The sequence below is a fragment of the Sturnira hondurensis genome, unplaced genomic scaffold (assembly GCF_014824575.4).
Source record: "Sturnira hondurensis isolate 20B ecotype Veracruz unplaced genomic scaffold, ASM1482457v3 Scaffold0004136, whole genome shotgun sequence".
NCBI classification, from domain to species: domain Eukaryota; kingdom Metazoa; phylum Chordata; class Mammalia; order Chiroptera; family Phyllostomidae; genus Sturnira; species Sturnira hondurensis.
Genome location: NW_028076767.1, coordinates 1,247,695 through 1,274,126, shown reverse-complemented (window position 1 = coordinate 1,274,126; position 26,432 = coordinate 1,247,695). Strand labels below are relative to the sequence as shown.

Below are 26,432 nucleotides of genomic sequence, written 5' to 3'. Positions count from 1 at the left end.
CAAGAAGCAACCAATGAATGCATAAAAAAGTGGAACAATGATTTTTTTCCCTCTCTCTCCCTACCTCTCACTCTCTAAAATCAGTTAAGAAAAGTAAAAGAAAAATCATCGTTAATGGAAGCACATAAAGTAGGGCAGCTTCAAAGTCATTTACATCTGAATTTGGACTCCAACTCAATAGACTGTCTGTTCACAATTTCTTTGGGTTTTGCTCTGATTCTTATGATTTTTTTCTTCTGCTTACTTTGGACTTAATTTGCACATTTTTCCCCCTAGTTTTCTAAGGTTGAAAGTTCAGACCGTTGATTCCAGATCTTTCCCTTTTTCTAATACATGTGCATTCAATAGTATAAATTTTCCTCTAAGCATTGCTCTTACTGCATCCCTCACATTTTGGTAAGCTGTGTTTTCATTTTCACTTAATTCAAAATATTTTTAAATTTCTCTTGAGATTTCTTCTTTGACCTGTGTTATTTAGAAGTATGGTTTTCTTTCCCTCCCTCCCTCCCTTCCTTCTTTTTTCCTTCCTTTCCTTTGCATCACTGTTTATTTTCCATCAACCATCTCTCCATTTTCTGTTGAAGAAGCCGTGGAAGACTAGCTTAAGACCACTCAGTGGTTATTCCCACCCATTCAGTGGCCTGAGCAGCAGGAGCTGTAGACTCGTCTTCAGTGGCAGCTGAGTGCTTTCATCTTCAATAGGAAGCTGCTGAACAGACATGGAGGGCACCTGAGATCAGTCTGCAACCTTGGGTTGAGTAGCAGTAAATTCAGGAGCTGGAGCAGTCCCTTCACCCTGTCATTTTTCTCTGGCGACAGCTTTTAGCAGCATCGCGCTTTTCTGTTTCAGTCTTCACAGGATCTCTGCAAGAATAGAAATCAGGCATGACCTCCTGCAGACATATGGTGCCACGAATGTGCAGAACTTCCTGGACCAGCGTCCAACACATCAGAGTCACTGAATGAGCTCCTTTGTTGTTGCACTTGATGGCAATGTCCACACAGTGCAGAGGAGCGTCTTATGGCACAGGGCATTGGCAGGTGGGTTAACATAAGCTGCGAAAGTCTTGTGTTCAGCCCTGGGGTCCATCAGCATCAGCAGTTAGAACTTCCAGAAGGCTGCCTGCATCTGGTTAGGAAAAGTTCTAGTGGTCAAGCAGTGGCAATAGAGGTGGCTTCAAAGGCAGCAGCAAACTTCAGCACAGCCTGCTGGCCATTATTCCTGAAGGACAGGACATTGACCTCAGCCAGAACTATGATGATGTCAACTGCTGGAAGGAGCTTCTCTCAGGCTATCTTCAGATTTATTGTGAAGACGCCACCACTTTTCCTTCCGTAAATGTATGCTCCATTTGGAATTCAAGGTTGGTGCCACCTAAGTGGGTTCTTGCTGCAAGAAATTTGAGGGCATCCTCTTTCTTCATATGTGGATATCAAAAGCTCCAGATACTGTGAGAGTTTCCATTCATGTTATGATGAGAATCTAGAACAACGCCACAGAGACACCTCACTGGGTAGCACAGAAAAGCAAGATGTGTATTTGCTAACCTTCACAGGATTTGTAATTTTTAGCTATGTTTCTGTTATTGACTTTTAGTGTAATCCCACTGTAATCTGAGAGCAGGCACTGAATGATTTCTATTTTAAAGAATTTGTTACGGTGTGTTTTATGGCCCAGAATGTGTTCTCACTTGGTCAGTGCTCTGTGCGAGCTTCAGGAGAACGTGCGTGCTGCTGTGGTTGGATGAAGCAGTTGAGAGACGTCAGTTATATCCGGTTGATTGATGGTGTTGTTGAGTTCAATTATATGTCTATTGATTTTCTGCCTGCTGGGTCTGTTCATTTCTAATAGAGGGGTGTTGAAGTCTCCACTTATGATAGTGGATTCGTCTGTTTCTCCTCACATTTCCATTAGTTTTTGCTTCATGTAGTCTGAAAGTCTGTTATTATGTGCGTACATGTTAAGGGCTGTTAGATCTTCTTGGGGAATTGACCCCTAATGCTATCTGTATCCCTGATAAACTTCCTTCCTTTGAATTCTGCTGTAAAGTAAGTGCAGTCCCACTTGTTTTCTTCTGATTAGTGTGAGCTGGTATATTTTTCTTTATCCATTTACTCTTTATTTTGTTTTATGTTGAGGTATAACTAACACACAACATCAGTTTCAGGTATACAACGTGACTTTGCTTTTGTACAGAACGATCACGACAATAAGTCTCATTATCAGCCAGCACCACCTGTGTAGTCATAGTTTGTTTCCTCATGATGATAATGTAATAGCTACTCTCTTAGCAAATTTAAAATGTGCAACCCAGTGTTATTAGCTAGAGCAGTTGTGCTGTACACCACATCTTCATGACTCACTTCTTCTGTAACTGGAAGTTGGCACCTTTTGACTCCCTTTCCCCACTTCGTCCTGTCCCTTCCACGAATCTACTATGGTAACCACGAATCTACTCTCTGCATCTAGGGGGGGGTTATTTGTTTGTTTGTTTTGTTCAGATTCTACATATTAGAGAATATGTTTTTTATTCTCTGTCTGAAAATAAAAACCATATTAAAGAATATGTTTTTAATAAAAACATATTAGAGAATATGGTTTTTATTCTCTGGCTCATTTGACTTAGCATAATGCTCTCTAGATCCATCCATGTTGTCACAAATGACAAAATTCCATTCTTTTTCATGACTGAATAATATTCCATTGTATATATATGTGTGTGTGTGTATGTATATATGTATATGTGTGTGTGTGTGTATACATATACATATACATACACACAACTTTTTTTATCCTTTAACCTGTTGGTGGAAACTTAGGTTGTTTACATATCCTGACTATTGTAAGTGACGCCGCAATGAATGTGAGGTGCATATTTCTCTCTGAGTCAGTGTTTTTGTTTTCTTTGAGTAAATGTCTAGACATGGAATTGCTAAATCACATGGCAGCTCTATTTTTAATTTTTTGAGCAACTTCCATACTGTTTTCCTCAATGGTGGCACCAATTTTCATTTCCAACAACGATGCAGAAGGATACATTTTTCTCCACGTTCTCAGCACTCTTTGCTATTTCTTGTCTTTTTGGTAATAGCCTTTCTAACAGGTGTGAGGTGATATCTCATTGTGGTTTGGATTTGTCTTTCCCTGATTAGTGATGTCACACATCTTTCCATGTACCAGTCATTTGTATGTCTTCTTTGGAAAAATGCCTATTCAGTCCTCTGCCTGTTTTTGTTTTTTATTTTTAAAAACATTTTCTCTATTTGTAGACAGAGGAGAAGGGAGAGAGAAAAAGAGAGAGAGAAACATTAATGTGTGGTTGCCTGTTGTGTACCCGCTGCTGGGGACCTGGCCTGAAACCCAGGTATGTGCCCTGACTGGGAACTGGACCAGAGATCCTTCGGTTCTCAGGCCAGCATTCAATCCACTGAGCCACACCAGCCAGGGTTAGTCCTCTGCCCATTTTTAAATTGGATTGTTTGTTTCATTATTGAGTTGTGTAAGCTATTCATATATTTTGGATATTAACTCATTATTACATATATGATTTGCAAATATTTTCTCCAGTTTAGTAGGTTGTCTTTTCATTTGCCAATTGTTTTATTTGCTAGGCAGGAGCTTTTTAGTTTGACATAGTCCCACTTGTTTATTTTTGCTTTTATTGCCCTTGCTTGTGGTGTCAAATCTAAAAAATCTCAGCCAGGACCAATGTCAAGGAGCTTCCTGCCTATATTTTCTTCTAGGAGTTTCCGGTCTTACATTCAAGTCATTAATCTATTATCAGCTATTTTGTGTATGGTGGAAAAGAGTGGTTTAGTTACTTATTTTTTGACATGTGTCTATACAGTTTTTCCAACACCATTTATTGAAGTGACTATCCTTTCCCTATTGTATATACTTGACTCCTTTGTTGTAAATTAATTGACCACATAAACATAAGTTTATGGTTGGATTCTCTATTCTGTTCCATTGACATGTGTCTGTGTGCCATTACCACACTGGTTTGATTACTATAGCTTTGTAATATACTTTGAAATCAGGGATTGTGATGCCCCCAGCTTTGATTTTATTTCTCAAGATTGCTTTGGCTATTAGGATTCTTGTGGTTCCATACAAATTTTAATATTATTTTCTCTATTTCCAAGAAAAAATGCCATTGGAATTTTGGTAGGAATTGAATTGAATGTGTAGATTGCTTTGGTTGTTAAGAATATTAATTCTTTCAATCCATGAGCATGGTATGTATTTCTATTTATTTGTGTATTCTTCAATTTCCTTCATCAATATCTTAAGAGTTTTCAGCCCTGGCTGGCATAGCTCAGTGGATTGAGCATGGGCCTGTAAAGCAAAGGGTCATCAGTTCGATTCCCAGTCAGGGCACATGCCTGGGTTGCAGGCCAGGTCCCCAGTAGGGGACACATGAGAGGCACCCACACATTGATGTTTCTCTCCCTCTCTCCTTCCCTTCCCCTTTCTAAAAATAAAAAATATAAATAAAAAATATTGTATGATTGCATAGCAGAATATCAAAATTTGACAACATGCTATTCTATGTGGATCCCTAGAGTAAGTTCTTGGAGTAGAAAATAAGCCATTTATATTAATGCAAGGTTCATAGAAAGTGAGCCCAAATTAATGTGAATGTGATTTTTTTCAACAAAAACCAATCTTACGCAGATGCAAAGTGCATTTGCAACAACAAAAGATAGTTTAAAGTCTGCAGACACTGACGTGTTGTCAAGGATGCTCACTTGATAATAAAGTTGATGTGGCATGGAGCTCTTCCATTTCCCCGCATCCTGCCAATCAGATGCTGATTTAGGTCCAAGGTTTTCTTCTAATTGTAAATAATTTTAAGGATAATGAAAATTTGTTGTGTAAATAATTATGCATATATATAGTCTGTAGATTTAAATGGGTCAAATATAAGAAATAAATTTTGGCTCCAGAACTAGTAACATGGCAAAATCATTATGCACATACCGGCACGAGGCCAGAAAACTCTTGTTAAGGGTGCTGCTTTGCTGGTGCTCCACAAAGCAGAGGGTTCACTGCCCGAACCCAATGCTCCTGGCTCTGCAGGTCCATGGCCAGAAGGTACTCAAGAGTGGTGATGTGCCCTGGCTGGGGTGGCTCAGTTGACTGGAATCTAAGGAGTGAGAGTTCAATTCCTGGTCAAGGCACATACCAGGCTGCAAATTCGATCCCCTGTTGGGGCGCATATAGAAGGCAACGGATTGGTGTTCTCTTTTGTATCAATGTTTTTCTTTCTTTCCCTTTCCCCCTCTCTCTAAAAGCAATGAAAAACTGTCCTTGGGTGAGAATTAAAAAAAAAAAAAGAGTGGTCTCTAAGTGGAACTTCATGCCCACTTGAATGGATCCATTAGTTCAAATATCATGAAGAAATTAATGGCTAAGAAATCAGGTCTTAAAATTCATGATCAGATGACTATAATTTATAAGGGAAAGAAAAGAACTTTAGAAGAATGTTTCCAGATGTTTCAGATTATTCATCAGCTTACTACTTGCCCTTATGATATTCTAATGCTCACAAAAGATGTTATTAAAGAATTTGCAGATGAGCTATAAATTCTGGACCTAAGGGACACAGCCTGATGAGAACTGCTGCAGAAATGACTAAAAAGACTTATGTGGAATGTGTACATGAGGGCATAAAACAGTCTAACCAAGGAAACTTAGAGACTGATGTTATGTCCTTGATATCAATTGACAGAAGAAGGGGCCCTTCAGTGGCCAAGGAGACCTAAACTTTCTGAAGAATTCTTCCTTTCTACTAAAGATACAGTTCTTGGCCTTGACCTTGGTGGAGACCCTATAGCAGGACAAGCAAAAGATTTATTTGAACCTCTTTTAGAAGCAAAACAAACACACAAACAAACAAGAAAACAACCCATTAGTTCTGAAGATGGTATTGCATCTTCCGGAGACTTCCAAAACTCCTGGGTCTGCTTTCTGACAGAACCGGGCAGGGATCAACTCTCAGCTCCTTTGAGGGAGGGTCCCTGGATTTGGTGGACTTTGTGAGGAAATACAAGATCCTGCTGGGACTCTGTTTGATCTCACATCTTCAAAGTCAGACAGCTCTGTCTTATCACCAGCACCACTGCAGATTCCCACAGTACTGCTCATCCTTCCGCCATCTGTATTGATGATAAGGGTGTTTTTTGCAGTATACCTTTCCCAAGAGCAACAGCTGGCAGCTGAAAAATTTAGTTTGGTCCCAGCTGGTATGGATTAGTGGGTTGAGCATTGGTCTGCAATCTGAAAGGTTGCCAGTTTGATTCCTGGTCAGGGCACATGCCTGGGCTCCGGGCCAGGTCCTCTGGGACATCGCTGTTTCTCTCCCTCTCTTTCTCTTGCTAAAGAATAAATAAAGTCTTAAAAATTTAGTGTGACCCAGTCTCAGGGATGGGATCTGTCTTATAAATCCATCAACTACACTTTTGCTTCTGATAGCATTAGGTCTGACCTAAGGAGGAAGTGGAATCATCTGAAGTTCAAAGTGTTTCACTTTTAAAGCTGTAATGAGGTAGATTACTTTTGAGTATGTGTTGCAACCGAGATCCTCCTACCATACTCCTCTTAGAAGTAAACCATCCACCTGTCCCTTTGAAGCATAGCAGCCAGGTAGCACAGGTTCCGTCACCAATACCTTACTCATGGTGGTTGCTCAGTAAATATGTCTTAAATTGAAAAAAAAAAGGGCCTGTACCCTCATATTCTTTATTTCTTTCAGTCCTACTCTTCCCAAAGCCAAAATTGAAACAAAACCTTTGAAGGCAAAGAAAGCAGTGCTGAAGGGTGTCTGTCTACAGCCAGAAGAAGAAGAAAAAGGAGGAGGGGAAGGGAGGGGAGGGGAAGAAGTTCCACATGTCACTCACCTTCCAGGCAGCCAAAGACCCTATGCTCTGAAGGCAGCCTAAGTATCGGGGAGGAACACCCCCAGGAGAAACAAGCTTGGGCACTATGCCATCATCAAACTCCCCTGACTATCGAGTCAGCCATGAAGAAGATAGAAGACAACAATACACTTGTGTTCATTGTGGATGTCACAGGTGATGTTAACATGAGATCAAAAGGTAGTTTTTTTCTTCTAAACCTGTTTATTATAGTTGCATCTTTCACAACAAGCAAAATAAGCAATATTGAGCTCAAACTCAGGTTAATCCCTGTAGAATCAGAGGAGAGATTAAAGTTTCTGTTCTGAACATCTTAAAGCATTGGTTTCAGAGCCACAGTGTAATTATTGATGTTGGTTATTAATTCTCTTTGGGGAGAATTATGTCCAAAGACATCCCTAAACAAATAAGTGATTTAAAAATTACCTTAGTTACACAGATTATCACAATGAATTACTACAGATAATGATTACGGAAGCCTGTGAATAATAGCAACCAGGCGGCCTTCTCTGAACACCTCCCTGGGTGTGGGAGAGGCTAGACTTTGAACACAGAGGGATGCGAACTGTTGGGTGGGTTAAATACGCACTCTCCCAAGTATGGTGTGGCTAGTCAAAGCAAAATGCACATCTGAAAAAAGTGCAGCAAAAATTTTTAAAGAATGGGCATTAATTTTTATTTTAAACAATTTTCTTCATTTTCCATGGTATTTTATAGTAGACTTTGTGAAAGACTAAGAATTAAGTTATTGCTGACACTCATTAAAAAAATCCCAATAAGGGCCCTGGCTGGTGTAGCTCAGTGGATTGAGCACAGGCCCACGAACCAGAGGATCATAGTTCAATTCCCAGTCAGGGCACATGCCTGGGTTGCAGGCCAGTTCCCTGCAGGCCAGTTCCCAGCAGGGGACGCATGAAAGGCAACCATACATTGAGGTGTCTCTCCCTCTCTCCTTCCCCTCTAAAGATAAATAAATAAATAAAATCTTTAAAAAAATCCCAATAAAATATAATGTCAATATTTGGAAAATTCAAATTAACTATTATTTCCAAAATAGCTGACAGATATTTACATATAGAATGTCTGATATTGTATTCTTACAGGAATCAGAGGTATGGATGGTTTTTCTCAACATGTACAGAATATGTATTTTATATCATACACTTATTAAATAAATCAGGTTTTAAATGTTCATGTACTTATACATGCCATACTTCTTACGTTTAGAAAGCAAAACAGCATTCCTTATCAAGGTACATTATTTTTCAACTGCTATACTTAGTGAGGTTTTCTTGGGTGGGATAGCAACCTCACAATCTTAAATTCCTAGAGAGACTGTAATTTTGAATAATGTCAATTAAACTATAGATAAAAAACACTCATCATAATTAATCATTTCCTGAAAGTGAATGTTTTGCCTAACCAGATGAAGGTACCGTGGACCTCATGTCAAACCATTAAACATGTTGTACACAGCCTGTGTATACCACTGTGTATATCACATACAGTGGCGCAGTAGATACCATGTAGAAAGCACAGCCACATTAGAGTTCTGTGTACTATTCTTGTGACATTAGATCTTGTTTTTCGAAAGATTCTATTTATTTTTTGAGAGCGGGAAAGGGAGGGAGGATACGAGGGTGAGAAACATCAGTGTGTAAGAGAAACATCCAGCAGTTGCCTCTCACACGTCCCCAGATGGGGACCTGGCCCCCCACCCAGGCATGTGCCCCGACTGGGAATTTATCAGATTGGTTCTCAGGCTGGCTCAGTCCACTGAGCCACAGCAGTCAGGGCTCACACTAGATCGTTTAAGTAAAAAATTTTCTTTTTCTTGGCTTTAAACGTTTTTTAAAAAGTGAGCTTCTTGTAGACAATACACGATTAGGTCGTGTTTCAATCCTCTCTGGCAATATCTTTTCATGGTGTTATTTAGACCACTGACATCCAAAGTGATTATTGATGTAGTGGATTACTATCTACCATAGACATTACTGTTCTACTTGTTGTCACTCTTACTTGTTCTTATTTTTGTCTTCCACACTTTTCTTTCCTTTTGTGATTTTAATTAAGTTTTTATATGCTCCCATTTCCTTCCTTTCTTAGCATATTCGTTATACATTTTATTTTTAAATTTTATTTAATTATTTAGTTAATTATTTTTAGATCTTTCTGGTGAAAAGTTTATTGATTATATTAGCCCTTTCGTAGAAACAAGTTTTGGTTCTGGGGTGTCATATGTACATTCAGATATAAGCAAGGAAACCCACCAGCTATCAAATTCACAACAGACACTAGTTGACTAAGCTGGGAAGGAAGGAGGAGAGTTAAAATTATTTTATGTAATTATTTAAGTAATTTTATAATTTTATTTTATTAAAATTATGTAAAACTATGTACATTTTATAGTAAGGATGTCAAATAATCACGTGAATTTTTCGTTCATGCAGGTGATTATTTAAATACCTCCGACTGGGTTTTTATAATATTTATACATTCAAAAAGTATTTAGAATCTATTATTCAACATACATATACAGATGTATGTATGTATGGTGGTTAGGTATGAGAAAAATACATTTCTATTTTCAGTGAGACCTCTAAAGAGAAACTATAGCTTTCCTTGCTAACTCAAGTCAGTCTTAACATCTAATTTAATACCTTAAAAAATTTTTAATGATTGTTCTAGACTTCGAAATACACATTTACAACTAATCCAAGTCTACTTTCAAATAACTCCTTACAATTTTGAGTAGCGTGAGAACCTTATATTAACAAAATAATACTCATTGTCCCCTTTTATCCATTGTATCGTTATTCATTTCACTTATACATATGCACACATCGCATTTATATATACACACATAACGCAATATATACGCACGAGCATACATAGTTTAATACATTGTTGAAATTAGCATTTTAAACAAGCCATTAGTCCAATAAAAATTTTAAAAATAAGTTTTTATTTTACCATCACTTACTCATTTGATGCTCTTCTTTTCTCTACGTTGATCTGAGTTTCTGACGTATTTATTATTTTTCTTTTTTCTCTGTAAAGAACATCTTTTCACAATTCTCACAGGCAGATTTGGTGGCAATGAATCCGCTCATTTATTTTTTTGAGCGTGTACTTCTCCACGAATGTGATGCCATATACACACCGCCGGGTTGGGGTACAGATGGGGACAGCAGCAAGGTCTGATCCGACTAGGACGGGACTGCTCAGTGCCACAATTACCCAAGACACTCGAGGGAGAGTTCCGCCCCTCTGCGGAAGTAATTTAACTCAAAACAGCTAGGAGAGAAAAGGGGAAGTGGGGTATTAAGTGCTCACGGGAGCACGTAACTCGGACAAAGTGCTGACTGCCCCTAGCGGGTGAGTCCCAGACGCTAGATATTCTACCCTACGCACCGTGCGTGGCAATATGTGCAGCGTCTTCCGCAGGACTTTGTGCAGGTTCCTGTGCAACACTTTGTGGCGCTACAAGCGACTCCCTACATGGTGGCTCCAGGAAGACTCAACTTTAGAACCCCCCAGTTTTAGGCTGGAGAATAATGGCAACACCCGAAAAACCAACCAACCAACCACACTGCGGTAGGCATGAGGCAGCACTGCACCCCGCTTTGCAGGTGCGATATCGCAGCATCGCACCAAGACATTCTTTAGTGACATATGATTGGTTTGGCCAAGAAGTCCGTTTAGGTTTTTTCCATAAAACAAAAGACACGTTTTTCATTTTCACCAGGAACTTTACTGATTTGGATATTCTGAGTATGCCAACTATCTCCTGCAATTGGCTTCTAGTGGGTAGAGGCCAGGGGTGCTGCTAAACATCTTCCAAAGCATAAGACAGCCCCACAGCAAAGAATTATTTGGCCAAAATGGCAATAGGACCAAGAAATTTCTCAAACCACTTTTGACAGATTCAATCAGTCACAGCACCTTCTTCACACCCTGCACAAATCTTTTGTGCGTTTCAGTTGCATTTTTACCTCTAGTGAAATAATAAAGCATAATATGCTAAAGATGTGTTTTCTCTCATCTTTAATATTTAAATGGCTGCACAAAAATTCACCAATATTGATAAGTTTTTAAAAATGCATGCTGATATGACAGCTATCACAATACAATCTATTTAACGAGAGTGTTTCTAATGAAGTTAAAGACAACTAAGCAATACCACAGCCATTGTACAGAAAAAAAAATAAATGAACCTTTTGGCCAATTCAATATTAGTCAGGCTGCTGAAACTCTCCTAGGCTCATAAAATTCAGTTTTAGCAAGAACTCTGTGAGTCAGTTTCCCCAGAACCTCATACCTAACCACCACAGTGGAACTTGACACTGAACCAGGTGTACCCTGGGATCATACCACAAGAGTACTCCGGAGCTATACCTCAGACGGACCTCGGCACTGTACCACGGATGCACCTCAGCACCGAACAGCAGACACACCTAGTAACCTTATGAGATTGTATCTCAACCAGTACAGCGAATGCACCTCCGCACCAACCATGGACGAACCTCAGCACTTCTGTCCAGGTCTTCCAGTCTCAGCCTTTTGTGAAGATTCGTGGCTTCCGTATGCATTTTTGTCAGGCTCGCTCTTTCTTCTCCTAGGCTCATCTGTGCACCTCCTTGAAAAATCTGGTTTTAGCAAGGACTTTGTTAAATCAGTTTCATCAGAACGATCCACCCGAAGTTGCCCTCCAAGTCCGATCACCCTGGATATCTGCAGGACCCACATCCTTCACCTTCCCTCAGGTGATATTTAACCTCCCTGTTTCATCTTCAGAAAGACAGGCGCTAGGTTAGTGTAGCCAGAAACCACTCTAATCCCTGTGCGCACTACATCCACAGCATCCTACATAACACTGCTCTTTGGCTTCCCCTAGTGGTACCAGAGGCAGTACTGCAGCGCGTACCTCGGTACCGTACCCACGGGTGAACCCTCTGGTGGACGTCCCTTTGCACTGACTTCCAGGTTTTACTGCGGCACTCTTTTGTGACAAATTTTTTTTGCTGCATTATACCTTTCAGTAAGGTTCGTTCCCTGACCTTCTCCAAGGCTCCCCTGTGCACTTCCTTGTTTCGAGCATGCATTTTTGATAGTCTTTCCTATAAGCCAGCCCGTGGTCACTGCTGGGGTCATCTCATTTGGCTCTTAAGAACTGAAAGCCCTGAGCCATCTGTGTGACCGCCAGTTCTAAAGGTGACACCGGCACTGAGAAATAAAAGGAAGCTAACACAGGTGACTATGTTATTCACTTGGCTTTTACTAACATAGATTTGGCCGGCTTTATTCATGCAGATTCCAAATCCATACTAACTTAATGACAATTATAATCATTCAGATGCAATGAGTAACAACATCACACAAGAGAATTGGGATCTAACAAGCTCAAGCCCCGAGTCCCGAGTCCCAGAGTCTCGGTCAGTGAGTCCTGGAGACCGCACAGTGAGCAAGGGAGTTGTCGGGGTCTTACAAGGCAGAATTACTGGAGCGGGGTCCACAGCGAAGCAAATGAAGTTCTCGGAAGCAAGGCAGAGCCTCAAGTGACACAGCAGTCAGATCTGCAGGCGTGGGCCAGCACGTTGGTGTGTGGAGCTCGGCTGTCTCAGAGTGGTCTGGAGTCTAGTTCAGTTACACCCTCGAGATTCTTTGTTCCCCACCTCTTTGGGTCTCTTGATAATGTCTCGGGACCCTAACTATGGGCGTACCTCTGCACTTCCTTCCAGGTTGGACTGGGGCACTCTTTCATCACAAAGATGCTCTGCTTCACTATACTTTTTCATGTGGGTGGCTCCCTAACCTTCTAGGCTCATCTGTGCAGTTCCTTGTAAAATCCAGTCTTAACAAGAACTCTGTTAAGTCAGTTTTACCAGAACCCCATACCGAACCCCAGGTGGGCCTTGGCACGGTACCAGGCGTACCCTCGAACCACACAGTAGGTGCATAACAGGCAGCACCAGTCCTCAAATGCGCCTCGCCTCTGTCCTTCAGACACTCATGCTGTGCTGTTGAGGAGCTTCAACACCTTGCCAGGAAGCACTTAGGGACCTGGGAACCTTCCTGGGGTTGCTGCGCAGTGCCTTTAGGGCAGTGGTGCACCTCGGCAAGGTACCGCGGGCGAACCTCGGCACTGACTTCCAGGTCTTAGGTGGAACTCTTTTGTGATGAAGAGTCTTACTTCATTCTGTTGGGTTGGCCCAAAGGTCCGTATGCTAATTTCCATAAAATAAGAGATACGCTTTTTATTTTCACCAATAAATTTATGATTTTGAGTATGTTGGCTATCTCCTGTGTGGCCTAATGTTGATTATTACCAGTTAGTGTTGGATTTGATCACTATCAACTTCAACTGGTCTACCTGACCGTGAAGTTCGTTTAGCAAAAAATCTTAGGCACAAAACTTGGTAAACCATGTTTGACATGTTCCATCAGTCACAGCATGAATCTTTTTGTGTGTGTGTTTCAGTTGCATTTTTACCTTTCTTGAAATAATAAAGCATAATATGCCAAAAATGTTGCATATCTTCTTGCATTTTCAATATTAAAATGGCTGCACAAAAAGTCACCAATTTGATAAACTTTTTAAAAATGCACACTGATATGACAGTTGTCACAATGCAATCTAGCAAGATTTTTTCGAATAAAGCTAAAGACAACTAAGTGCTACTAAAGCCCTCTGACAGAAAAAAAAATGAAGCAAACTTTTTGGGCAACCCAATACTTCTTAGTCAGGTTCACTCCCTAATGCCGAAGGCTCGCGTGTGTACTTCCTTGTAAAATCGAGCTTTAGCAAGAACTCTGCTAAATCAGTTCCACCACAACCTCCATAAGCAACAGCAGGTAAATCTTGCACCATATAGGGTGTACCTGGGAACCATCCCGAGGCTGTACTCCAGCGCCGTATCTCGAATATACCTCTGCATTGTGTAGAGGATGTACCTCAGCACCAGGCTAACATACTTTGGGAACTTACGGTTGTACCTCAGCCCCTGAAGTCCTATACACCTTGGCACTTATTTCTAGGTGTTTTGTGGCACTCTTTTTAAAAATCCTCTACTGAAAATATGTTTATCGACTTTAGAGAGAGAAGAAGGGAGAGAGAAAATATGAATGTGAGAGAAAGTAACATCAGTTGGTTGCCTCCCTTTTGCACCCCAACTGGGTACTGAAACTGTCGTCCATATACGTGCCTTGACTGGGGTTGTACTCTCAACCTTTCGAGGTACTGGCTGAATCTCTAACCAAATTTGCCACTTGGCCAGGGCTTGTGGCCATCTTTTGCGATGAAGATTCTTTGCTTCATTGTACTTTTTAGTCAAGCTCGTTCACTAATATTCTGAGACTTGTCTGTATACTTCCTTGTCATAATCAGTTCAAACTCCACTAAGTGAGCTTCATCCAAATTGCTACCTCCGTATCTGATCACCCTGGATAACTGATCAGGACCCTCATCCCTCATCATCCCCCAAGTGATGTTTCATCACCCAGTCACATCTTCAGAAAGTCTCCTGTTAGGTTCGTTGGTCAGAACGCCCCTTTTTCCTGTGCGCACCTCCCTATACCACACCTGACACAGCACTGTTCTTTGACTGTTTCCAGTGGTACCATAGAAAGTACAGTTCCCATGGAGGACCCTTGCCGACTTACTAGGACACACACACACCTCTCTGAACTAGGTGATGGTTGTACCTCAGCACCATACTAAAAGAACTTACCCTGGCAGTGTTTATGACAAAGATTCCTTCCTTCATGATACCTCAGTCAGGCCCCTGTACCTTGTCCTAGGCTCCTCTATGATCTTCCTTATAAAAAGAGTTTTTGTAAAATTCAGCTAAGTCAGGTTCCTTCCAAATGCCACCACTACCCATTTTTGTTGGGCTTGGCACTTCATACACTCTTCCAGTGCAAAATAATGCCCTTCAGACCATCATAACAAGTGTCATGGCAAGCCGTGTCACTAAGACAGAGAAACTTTCATGTGACAGAGAAACATCAATTGGTTGCCTCGTGTACATGCCACAAATAGGATGAACCCTGCAACCTGGTATGTACCCTGACCAGGAATTGAACATGCAACATTTTGGTGTACAGGATGATCCTCCACCAGCCAAGCTACCCGACCACAGCTCTGCCCATATTTAAATTGAATTATTTGATTTGTTCTCAATGAGTAGTCAAGTGTTACTGCATATTCTCTCTTTAATGGTGGCACATCAAAGCACCCACAACTCAATGCCTCAGGTGTCATCACAAGCCTGTGAGCACCATTCACAATTGCATTTGCAACATCCCCCGTAGTGGTGGCCTTTGGCTACTACCAGGTGGACCAGAGCCGGTTCTGTGCAACTGTGTTCAGACCCGGAAATACCATATTTTGCTATGTACAATGTGCTCCCCTGTAGCACGTTTTAAGCCCAAACATTCAGAAAAACATGTTTGTTTTAATTTTTAAATCAATTAATTAACTATTTAGATTTAGAAAGCAAATCAATTATCACATTCCAAAGTGTTATTTCGCATACAAACATTGTCATTGCTTTTTAGAACAACACTTTTATAGCATAGGCATAAATAAAAGAATTAAAAACATTCCTATAGATATGGAATTTGTACTACCCGTGTATAATATGCTGCCTTATTATTCCCTCAGAAATCTGGGCAACAGAGTGTGCATTACAAAAAACAAAATATGGGGCCTCCATGTCTTAACCTTTGCCCTTTTCGAGGTGTGTTCTGCCGCCAGACCGTGGCTGTGTTCCAGCGCAGTAACACGGTGTACCCGACTCCCGCTCCCCGGAAGTGCTTCATAACTGCACTGCAGCTGTATCTCAGCACTGTATGGTGGATGCGCCTAGAAACCTTACCCTGGGCGTACCACCCCACTTACTTCTAGGTTTTACTGGGGCACTCTTTTATGACAAGGATATTTGCCTCATTATATTTTTTCATGTGGGTGGCTCCCCAACCTTTTAGCCTCATCGGCGTACTTTCTTGTAAAATCCAGTCTTAACAAGAACTCTGCTAAGTCAGTTTTACCAGAACCACATGCCGAACCCCAGGTGGGCCTCGGTGTGGTACCAGGCGTACCCTCGAACCTCAGGGTGGGTGCACAACAGGCAGCACCAGTCCTCGGATGCGCCTCAGCTCTGTCCTTCTGACACTCGCACCGTGCTGCCGAGGAACTTCAACTCTGTGCCGGGAAGCACTTAGGGACCTGGGAACCTTCCTGGGGTTGCTGCGCAGTGCCTTTAGGGCAGTGGTGCACCTCGGCAAGGTACCGCGGGCGAACCTCGGCACTGACTTCCAGGTCTTAGGTGGAACTCTTTTGTGATGAAGAGTCTTACTTCATTCTGTTGGGTTGGCCCAAAGGTCCGTATGCTAATTTCCATAAAATAAGAGATACGCTTTTTATTTTCACCAATAAATTTATGATTTTGAGTATGTTGGCTATCTCCTGTGTGGCCTAATGTTGATTATTACCAGTTAGTGTTGGATTTGATCACTATCAACTTCAACTGGTCTACCTGACCGTGAAGTTCGTTTAGCAAAAAATCTTAGGCACAAAACTTGGTAAACCATGTTTGACATGTTCCATCAGTCACAGCATGAATCTTTTTGTGTGTGTGTTTCAGTTGCATTTTTACCTTTCTTGAAATAATAAAGCATAATATGCCAAAAATGTTGCATATCTTCTTGCATTTTCAATATTAAAATGGCTGCACAAAAAGTCACCAATTTGATAAACTTTTTAAAAATGCACACTGATATGACAGTTGTCACAATGCAATCTAGCAAGATTTTTTCGAATAAAGCTAAAGACAACTAAGTGCTACTAAAGCCCTCTGACAGAAAAAAAAATGAAGCAAACTTTTTGGGCAACCCAATACTTCTTAGTCAGGTTCACTCCCTAATGCCGAAGGCTCGCGTGTGTACTTCCTTGTAAAATCGAGCTTTAGCAAGAACTCTGCTAAATCAGTTCCACCACAACCTCCATAAGCAACAGCAGGTAAATCTTGCACCATATAGGGTGTACCTGGGAACCATCCCGAGGCTGTACTCCAGCGCCGTATCTCGAATATACCTCTGCATTGTGTAGAGGATGTACCTCAGCACCAGGCTAACATACTTTGGGAACTTACGGTTGTACCTCAGCCCCTGAAGTCCTATACACCTTGGCACTTATTTCTAGGTGTTTTGTGGCACTCTTTTTAAAAATCCTCTACTGAAAATATGTTTATCGACTTTAGAGAGAGAAGAAGGGAGAGAGAAAATATGAATGTGAGAGAAAGTAACATCAGTTGGTTGCCTCCCTTTTGCACCCCAACTGGGTACTGAAACTGTCGTCCATATACGTGCCTTGACTGGGGTTGTACTCTCAACCTTTCGAGGTACTGGCTGAATCTCTAACCAAATTTGCCACTTGGCCAGGGCTTGTGGCCATCTTTTGCGATGAAGATTCTTTGCTTCATTGTACTTTTTAGTCAAGCTCGTTCACTAATATTCTGAGACTTGTCTGTATACTTCCTTGTCATAATCAGTTCAAACTCCACTAAGTGAGCTTCATCCAAATTGCTACCTCCGTATCTGATCACCCTGGATAACTGATCAGGACCCTCATCCCTCATCATCCCCCAAGTGATGTTTCATCACCCAGTCACATCTTCAGAAAGTCTCCTGTTAGGTTCGTTGGTCAGAACGCCCCTTTTTCCTGTGCGCACCTCCCTATACCACACCTGACACAGCACTGTTCTTTGACTGTTTCCAGTGGTACCATAGAAAGTACAGTTCCCATGGAGGACCCTTGCCGACTTACTAGGACACACACACACCTCTCTGAACTAGGTGATGGTTGTACCTCAGCACCATACTAAAAGAACTTACCCTGGCAGTGTTTATGACAAAGATTCCTTCCTTCATGATACCTCAGTCAGGCCCCTGTACCTTGTCCTAGGCTCCTCTATGATCTTCCTTATAAAAAGAGTTTTTGTAAAATTCAGCTAAGTCAGGTTCCTTCCAAATGCCACCACTACCCATTTTTGTTGGGCTTGGCACTTCATACACTCTTCCAGTGCAAAATAATGCCCTTCAGACCATCATAACAAGTGTCATGGCAAGCCGTGTCACTAAGACAGAGAAACTTTCATGTGACAGAGAAACATCAATTGGTTGCCTCGTGTACATGCCACAAATAGGATGAACCCTGCAACCTGGTATGTACCCTGACCAGGAATTGAACATGCAACATTTTGGTGTACAGGATGATCCTCCACCAGCCAAGCTACCCGACCACAGCTCTGCCCATATTTAAATTGAATTATTTGATTTGTTCTCAATGAGTAGTCAAGTGTTACTGCATATTCTCTCTTTAATGGTGGCACATCAAAGCACCCACAACTCAATGCCTCAGGTGTCATCACAAGCCTGTGAGCACCATTCACAATTGCATTTGCAACATCCCCCGTAGTGGTGGCCTTTGGCTACTACCAGGTGGACCAGAGCCGGTTCTGTGCAACTGTGTTCAGACCCGGAAATACCATATTTTGCTATGTACAATGTGCTCCCCTGTAGCACGTTTTAAGCCCAAACATTCAGAAAAACATGTTTGTTTTAATTTTTAAATCAATTAATTAACTATTTAGATTTAGAAAGCAAATCAATTATCACATTCCAAAGTGTTATTTCGCATACAAACATTGTCATTGCTTTTTAGAACAACACTTTTATAGCATAGGCATAAATAAAAGAATTAAAAACATTCCTATAGATATGGAATTTGTACTACCCGTGTATAATATGCTGCCTTATTATTCCCTCAGAAATCTGGGCAACAGAGTGTGCATTACAAAAAACAAAATATGGGGCCTCCATGTCTTAACCTTTGCCCTTTTCGAGGTGTGTTCTGCCGCCAGACCGTGGCTGTGTTCCAGCGCAGTAACACGGTGTACCCGACTCCCGCTCCCCGGAAGTGCTTCATAACTGCACTGCAGCTGTATCTCAGCACTGTATGGTGGATGCGCCTAGAAACCTTACCCTGGGCGTACCACCCCACTTACTTCTAGGTTTTACTGGGGCACTCTTTTATGACAAGGATATTTGCCTCATTATATTTTTTCATGTGGGTGGCTCCCCAACCTTTTAGCCTCATCGGCGCACTTTCTTGTAAAATCCAGTCTTAACAAGAACTCTGCTAAGTCAGTTTTACCAGAACCACATGCCGAACCCCAGGTGGGCCTCGGGTGTGGTACCAGGCGTACCCTCGAACCTCAGGGTGGGTGCACAACAGGCAGCACCAGTCCTCGGATGCGCCTCAGCTCTGTCCTTCTGACACTCGCACTGTGCTGCCGAGGAACTTCAACTCTGTGCCGGGAAGCACTTAGGGACCTGGGAAGCTTCTTGCGGTTGCTGCTCAGTGACTTAGGGCAGCGGTGCACCTCGGCAAGGTACCGCGGGCGAACCTCGGCACTGGCTTCCGGGTCTTAGGTGGAACTCTTTTGTGATGAAGATTCTTACTTCACTATGTTGGGTTGTCCTACAAGCTCCTATCTTCTTTTTCTATATAATAAGAGATACACTTTTCATTTCACTAATAACTTTATGATTTGGATATTTTGAGTATGTCGGCTATCTCCTGTGTGGTTTAATGTTGATTGTTATCGATTAGTGTCCGGGTTTTATCGCTATCAACTTCAACTGGTCTGCCCCACTGTGGAGTTTGTTTAGTAAGAAATCTCAGGCACGAAAGTTGGCAAACCACGCTTGACGTGTTCCATCAGTCACAGCACCTTCTCCATACACTGCACCAATCTATTTTTGTGTATGTTTCAGTTGCGTGTTTACCTTTCTTGAAATAATGAAGCATACTATGCTGAAAACGTTGTGTATATTCTTGCATTTTCAATATTAAAGTGGCCACACAAATATCCTACAATTTTAATACAATTGTTAAAAACGATTTTATTTATTTATTTTTAGACTGAGAAGCAGGGAAGGAGAAAGAGTGCACAGAGTATGAATGTGTGGTTGCCTCTTGCACGCCTCCCTTGGGGGACCTGGCCCGCAACTCATGCATGTGCCCTGAATGGGAATCGAATCGGCGACACTTTGGTTTGCAGACCAGCACTCAATCCACTGAACCACACCAGCCAGGGAGATAATATTTTTTTTTCTGGGTTGAGACTACTCCTGCGCTTCTCTGTACATGCCAAGGTTTGACAGAGACACTGATAATATTTTTAATGCACAGATATGACAGCTGTCACTATACCATCTAGTATGGTTGTTTTGAATGAAATTAAAGACAACTAAGTGCTACTAGAGCATCTTAGAAAAGACACCAGATAAACATTTTGGCCAACCCAGTACTTCTTAGTCAGGCTCACTCCCTAACCACCAAGGCTCACCTGTGTACTTCCTTGTAAATCCAGCTTTGACAAGAGCTCTGTTAAGTCAGTTTAACCAGCACGTCCAGTTTATATTGTGCACAAATATTCTTAACTAAAACTTTCAGAAAAGATGTCATTTCATCAAAAATTAATTAATTAATTTAATAAGTTTAATTAAATTCATTTAATTAAAATTAAAATTTCATTTTAATTTTAAAAATCAATCAATTATTTATTTACCTTTAGAAACAAAGCCAATTATCATATTCCAGGATATTATTTTGCATACCTACATCGTTGCTGCTTTCTAGAGTTACACTTTTAATGCATAAGCAAAAAAAAAAAAGAATTAAAAACATTCCCATAGATATGGAATTAGTACTACCCATGTATAATATGCCGCCATATTTTTCTCTCAAAAATTTGAGCAAAAATGTGCTCATTACACAAGACAAAATAAGGGGCCTCCATATCTTGACCTTTGCCATTTTCCAGGTTTGTTCTGCCGCCAGACCGTGGCTGTGTTCCAGCACAGTAACACAGCGTACTGGGGTCGCGCTCCGCGGATGTGCTTCATAACTGCACTGCAGCTGTATTTCGGCACCGTAGGTGGATGCGCCTAGAAACCTTACCCTGGGCGTACCGCCACACTTACTTCTAGGTTTTACTGGGGCACTCTTTTATGACAAAGCTATTTGCCTCATTATACTTTTTCATGTGGGTGGCTCCCCAAACTTCTAGCCTCATTGGCGCACTTTCTTGTAAAATCCAGTTTTAGCAAGAACGCTGCTAAGTCAGTTTCACCAGAACCCCATACAGAATCCCAGGTGGGCCTCGGTGTGCTACCAGGCGTACCCTTGAAACGCACAGTACGTGCAAAACAAGCAGCACCAGTCCTTGGATGCGCCTCAGCTCTGTCCTTCACACACACGCGCAGTGTGCTGCTGAGGAACTTCAACACTGTGCCGGGAAGCACTTAGCAAATTGGGAAGCTTCCTGGGGTTGCTGCTCAGCACCTTAGGGCAGCGGTGCACCTCGGCAGGGTACCGTGGGCGAACCTCGGCATTGACTTCCAGGTCTTAGGTGGAACTCTTCTGTGATGAAGATTCTTACTGCATTATATTAGGTTGTTCTAAAAGTTCTTATGTTTTTTCCCATAAAATAAGAGATACACCTTTTATTTTCACCAATAACTTTAAGATTTGGATATTTGGAGTATGTCGGCTATCTCCTGCAAGGTCTAACATTGTGTGTTATCAGTTTCTCAATTTGACCTTATGAGTTTAACTGGCTTATTTGACCACGGAGTTCGTTTAGCAAGAAATCTCAGACACAAAACTTCATAAATCATGTTTGACATGTTCCGTCTGTCACAGAATCTGCTCCATACACTGCACAAAAATTATTGTATGTGTTTCAGTTGCTTGTTTGCCTTTCTTGAAAAATAAAGCATAACATTCCAAAAATGTTGCTTATCTTTTCCCATCTTCAATATCACAATGACTGCACATAAATCCAACAATTCATATAATTCATTTAATGTGGAAATGGGATTTTTTCATTTCATTTTAGGCAGAGGGAAGGAAGGGAGAGAAGCATCAACATGTGGTTGCCTCTTGCACACCCCATACTGGGGGACTTGCCCGCAGCCCAGGTACATATGCTGAGTGGCCATTGGACTTGTGACCCTTGGTTCACAGGCCAGCACTCAATGCACTGAGCCACACCAGTGAGGGCAGATACGACTTTTTAAATGCAAGCAAATATGACAGCTATCACAGTACAATCTAGCAAGATTGTTTTTGAATGCAGTTAGAGACAACTAAGCACTACTAGAGCGATTTTAGAGAAAAACACCAAATGAAGTTATTGGTGTACTTCATACTTCTTAGTGAGGCTCACTCCCTAAACGTCAAGGCTCATGTGTGTACCTCTTGTAACATCTAGTTTTAGTGAGAACTCTGCTAGGTCAGCTTCACCAGGACCTCTATACAGAGCCTACCTGAACCTTGGCACTGTATCAGGTGTGTCCTGAAACCACTCCACGAATATACCCCAGTGCTGTATGTACCTCGAATGTACCCCAGCATTGTACAGAGAATGTACATTGGCACCGGGCTAATGTATGTCGGAAGCTTACGGTTTACCTGAGTCTGAAGGCCTACCCTTGACCATTACTTCTAGGTGTTTCTGTGGTACTCTTTTTTTAAAAAAAAATCTTCTATTGAAGATATGTTAATTGATTTTAGAGAGAGAGAAAGAGAGAAGAGGAGAAAACATAGATGTGGCAAAGAGAACCATAATTGATTGCCTCTGGTACATACCAAAGAGATGGAACCTGCAACTTTGGGAAATACCCTGACCAGGAATTGAATCTGTAACCCTTTGTTGTACTGGATGACGCTCCAGCAACCTTGTTTTCTGGTCAGAGCTCTGCCCATACTTTGAGTGGGTTATTTGTTTTGATCTCATGAATCATCAAGTTTCAATGAATATTCTTTTATTTAACAGTGGCACTGCATAGCACCCACACCTCAACAGCACAGGTGGCATTATAGTTCAGTGAGCGCCATGCGCAATTACAAGGGCAGCCTCCCACCCAGTGATGGCCTTTGGCTGCCCCCAGGTGGAAACCTAGGCGGTTTGTCCCTCTACACTCTCCCGCGGCCGGGTATACCGTATTTTGCTGTGTATAATAAGATCCCCTGTATATTGTGCACACACATTTCTAGCCCAAACTTTCAGAAAAAAAATCTGTTTTAAATCAGTTTTAAAAATCAATTATTGATTTGTTTATATTTCAAAACAATACTAATGATCATATTTCAGGGCATTATTTTGCATACAGACATGGTTATTGCTTTTTAGAGTTACACTTTTAATGCATAAACATAGATAAAATAATTAAAAGCAATTCTATAGATATGGAATTTGTACTACCCATATATAATATGCCCTCTTATTTTTCCCTAAAATTTTTGGGCAAAAAAAGGGTGTGTTATAGACAGCAAAATACGGTACATCGATCAGCTGCAGGGGGACCTTTGCCCTTTCCCAGGTGTGTCTTGCCGCCAGACCGTGGCTGTGTCTCAGTGCTATCCCAGGCATGCTCTGCAGATGTGCTTCATAACTGTACTGCAGCCTTATTTCAGGACCGCATGGTGGATGTGCCTAGAAACCTTACCGTGGGCGTACCTCTGCATTTATTCCAGGTTGGACTGGGGCACTCTTTTATGACAAAGATTCTTTGTCTCATAATACTTTTTCATGTGGGTCGCTCCCTAACCTAGGCTCATCTGTGCACTTCCTTGTAAAATCCAGTTTTAGCAAGAAGTCTGCTAAGTCATTTTCACCAGAACCCCATACCGAACCCCAGGTGGGCCTCGGTGTGGTACCAGGCATACCCTTGAACCTCAGGGCAGGTGCACAACAAACAGCACAGGTCCTCGGATGCGCCATGGCTCTGTACTTCAGACACACTCACACCGTGCTGCCGAGGAGCTTCAACACTGTGCCGGGAAGCACTTAGGGACCTGGGAAGATGCCTGTGGTTGCTGCTCAGCGACTTAAGGCAGCGGTGCACCTCGGCAAGGTACTGCGGGCGAACCTCGGCGCTGGCGTCCAGGTCTTAGGGAGAACTCTTTTGTGATGAAGATTCTTACTTCATTATATTGGGTTGGCCCAAAGGTCTGCATGGTTATTTTCATAAAATAAGAGACACATATTTTGTTTTCACCAATAACTTAATGATTTGGATATTTTGAGTATGTTGGCTATGTTCTGCGTGACATGATGTTGATTGTTATCAGTTAGTGTTGGATTTGATCACTATCCACTTCAACTGGTCTGCCTAACTGTGGAGTTTGTTTAGCAAGAACTCTCAGGCACAAAACTTTTCAACAACATTTGACATGTTCCATCAGTCACAGCACATTCTCCATGCACTGCACAAATCTTTGTGTATGTTTCAGTTTCATGCTTACCTTTCTTGAAATAATAAAGCACAACACACCAAAGATGTTGCATTCTTTTTACATCTTCAATATTAAAATGGCTGCACAAAAATTCACCAAATTTGGTAAGAGTTTTTTGGAGGCATGCTGATATGACGGCTGTCACAGTACATTGTAACAAGATTGTTTGGAATGAGGTTAAGGACAACTAAGTGCTACTAGGAGCCATCTTATGTGAAAAAAAATCAAAGGAAATTTTTGGGCAACCCAATACTTTTGTATAGGCTCACTCCCCAACCTTCAAGGCTTACCTGTGCACTTCCTTGTAAAATCTAGTTTTACCAGAACCTCCATAAGCAACTACAGATGAACCTTGGCACCGTATCGGTTGTATCCTGAAACCATTCCGTGGATGTACTCCAGTGTGCATCTCGGCACTCTACTGAGAATACACATCGGCACTGACCTAACATACCTCGGAAACTTAGATTGTACCTCAGCCCCCAAATGCCTATACACCTTGGCAGTTACTTACAGGTATTCCTGTGGCATTCTTTTAAAAAAATCCTCTCTTGAGGATATGTTAATTGATTTTAGAGAAAGAAGAAGGGAGAGAGAGAGAAAACATTGAAGAGAGAGAGAAACATCAATTGGTTACCTTTTCCACGCCCCCAACTGGGAACCTGGCCCACAACCCAGGGCACGTGCCCTGACAGGGGATTGTACCAGCGACCTTTCGGTTGTGGGTTCATGCCACACTAGTCAAGGACTCAGCTCTCTTCTTGGCTGGGGAAGACCTTCTCAACTAGATGTCTCCCATTTAGTCTGAAAAATGATGCAACATCAGACGAGAACAACACGATGCAGCACCCATGGAGGAGGGGGCACACTGCTACTACCTGCAGTACCATTTAGGCGTGGCCTCTGCCGGTGGGTCTAGTTGGAGAGCCCAGGCAATGTAGGGCCTATCCTCTCCACCTGGGGTGATCCCTCCCATCCCTGCCCCCACCCTGTGCTCCGCAGCGCCAGTGGTTCTACAAACAGGCCCCAGACTCGGTTTACGCAGAAAGAATAAGCTACACAGATACGAAAAGTGTTGCCCTAAAGGAAGAAGTTTGTATCTGCTGTCAGGAGGCAAGACAGGCCCCCAGGGCCACTGGGGAAGTGGCCTACAAGATCAGCAGACAGAGAGCAAAAGGGGAATGGGGAGCGGGAACCCAAATAGAGTGTTTCTCAAAAGAAATAAGCAAAGCAAAGTAAGGATACAAACTTATGATTTATCTATTCGTTCTAGGTTATCCAAGGTGTTCACATATAATTGTTTTAGTAGTCTCTTAAGCCTCTTTGTATTTCTCTGGTAAATATTGCGTTGTGTCCTCTTTTATTCCTGAATATTTGAGTCTTTCTTCTTTTTGCCTTGGTAATTCTAACTAAAGGGTTTAAATTTTGATTATCTTTCAAAGAGACCGCTCTTCACCCTTGATCTTTCTTATTGTCTTTCTAATCTTGTTTCATTGATTCTGCTCTAATGTGTATTATTTCCTTTCTTTGGCTACCTTTACTTAGTGTGTTGTAGTTTCTATTGTTCCTTGATGTTAGGTTACTTGAGATCATTCTTTATTCTAAATCTAGTGTTTTTCTTTATAAACATCCCTCTTAGATTGGCTTTTGCTGCTTCTTATAAGCTTCGCTGTTTGTGTTTTGGTTTGTGTCAAGATACTTTGTGATTTTCTTTATAATTTCCTCTTTGACCCATTGTTTGGTCCCAACTGTGGTTTAATTTCCACATGTTGTGAATTTTCCAGTTTTTTGCAGTAGTAATTTCTGTCTTCACACCATTATGGAACGAAGAGATACTTCCATGACTATGGTCTTCACATTTCAGTGTACCTCCCAGCCCTCTAAGGTGCTCTGTAGGAGGTACCCTGTGGCAGCAGCATCACAAGCAGCTGTCTACAGGCAGCTCAGGTGCTCTCAGCTTTAGAGCTCCTTAACTGTAAGTTGGGAATGAGGGCAGTACTCAACAAACAGACACCATGCAGTAGCCGTTAAGGAGCTAGTGTGACAAAAAGCAGTGACACCCTTTAGGCAATGGCTTCTCAGTTGGATCCAGTTGGTGAGCCAAAGCAGTCTAAGAATGTATTGGATTGACCTACAGTGC

General features: G+C 41.8%; 2 pseudogenes; one reads left to right on the top strand and one right to left on the bottom strand.

Annotated features, from left to right (window-relative positions):
• Positions 1-602: 602 nt before the first annotated feature.
• On the bottom strand, positions 603-1,465 carry LOC118985842 (40S ribosomal protein SA-like; annotated as a pseudogene).
• Positions 1,466-4,960: 3,495 nt separating this feature from the next.
• LOC118985841 (adenosine deaminase-like protein) lies at positions 4,961-6,539 on the top strand (annotated as a pseudogene).
• Positions 6,540-26,432: the final 19,893 nt, after the last annotated feature.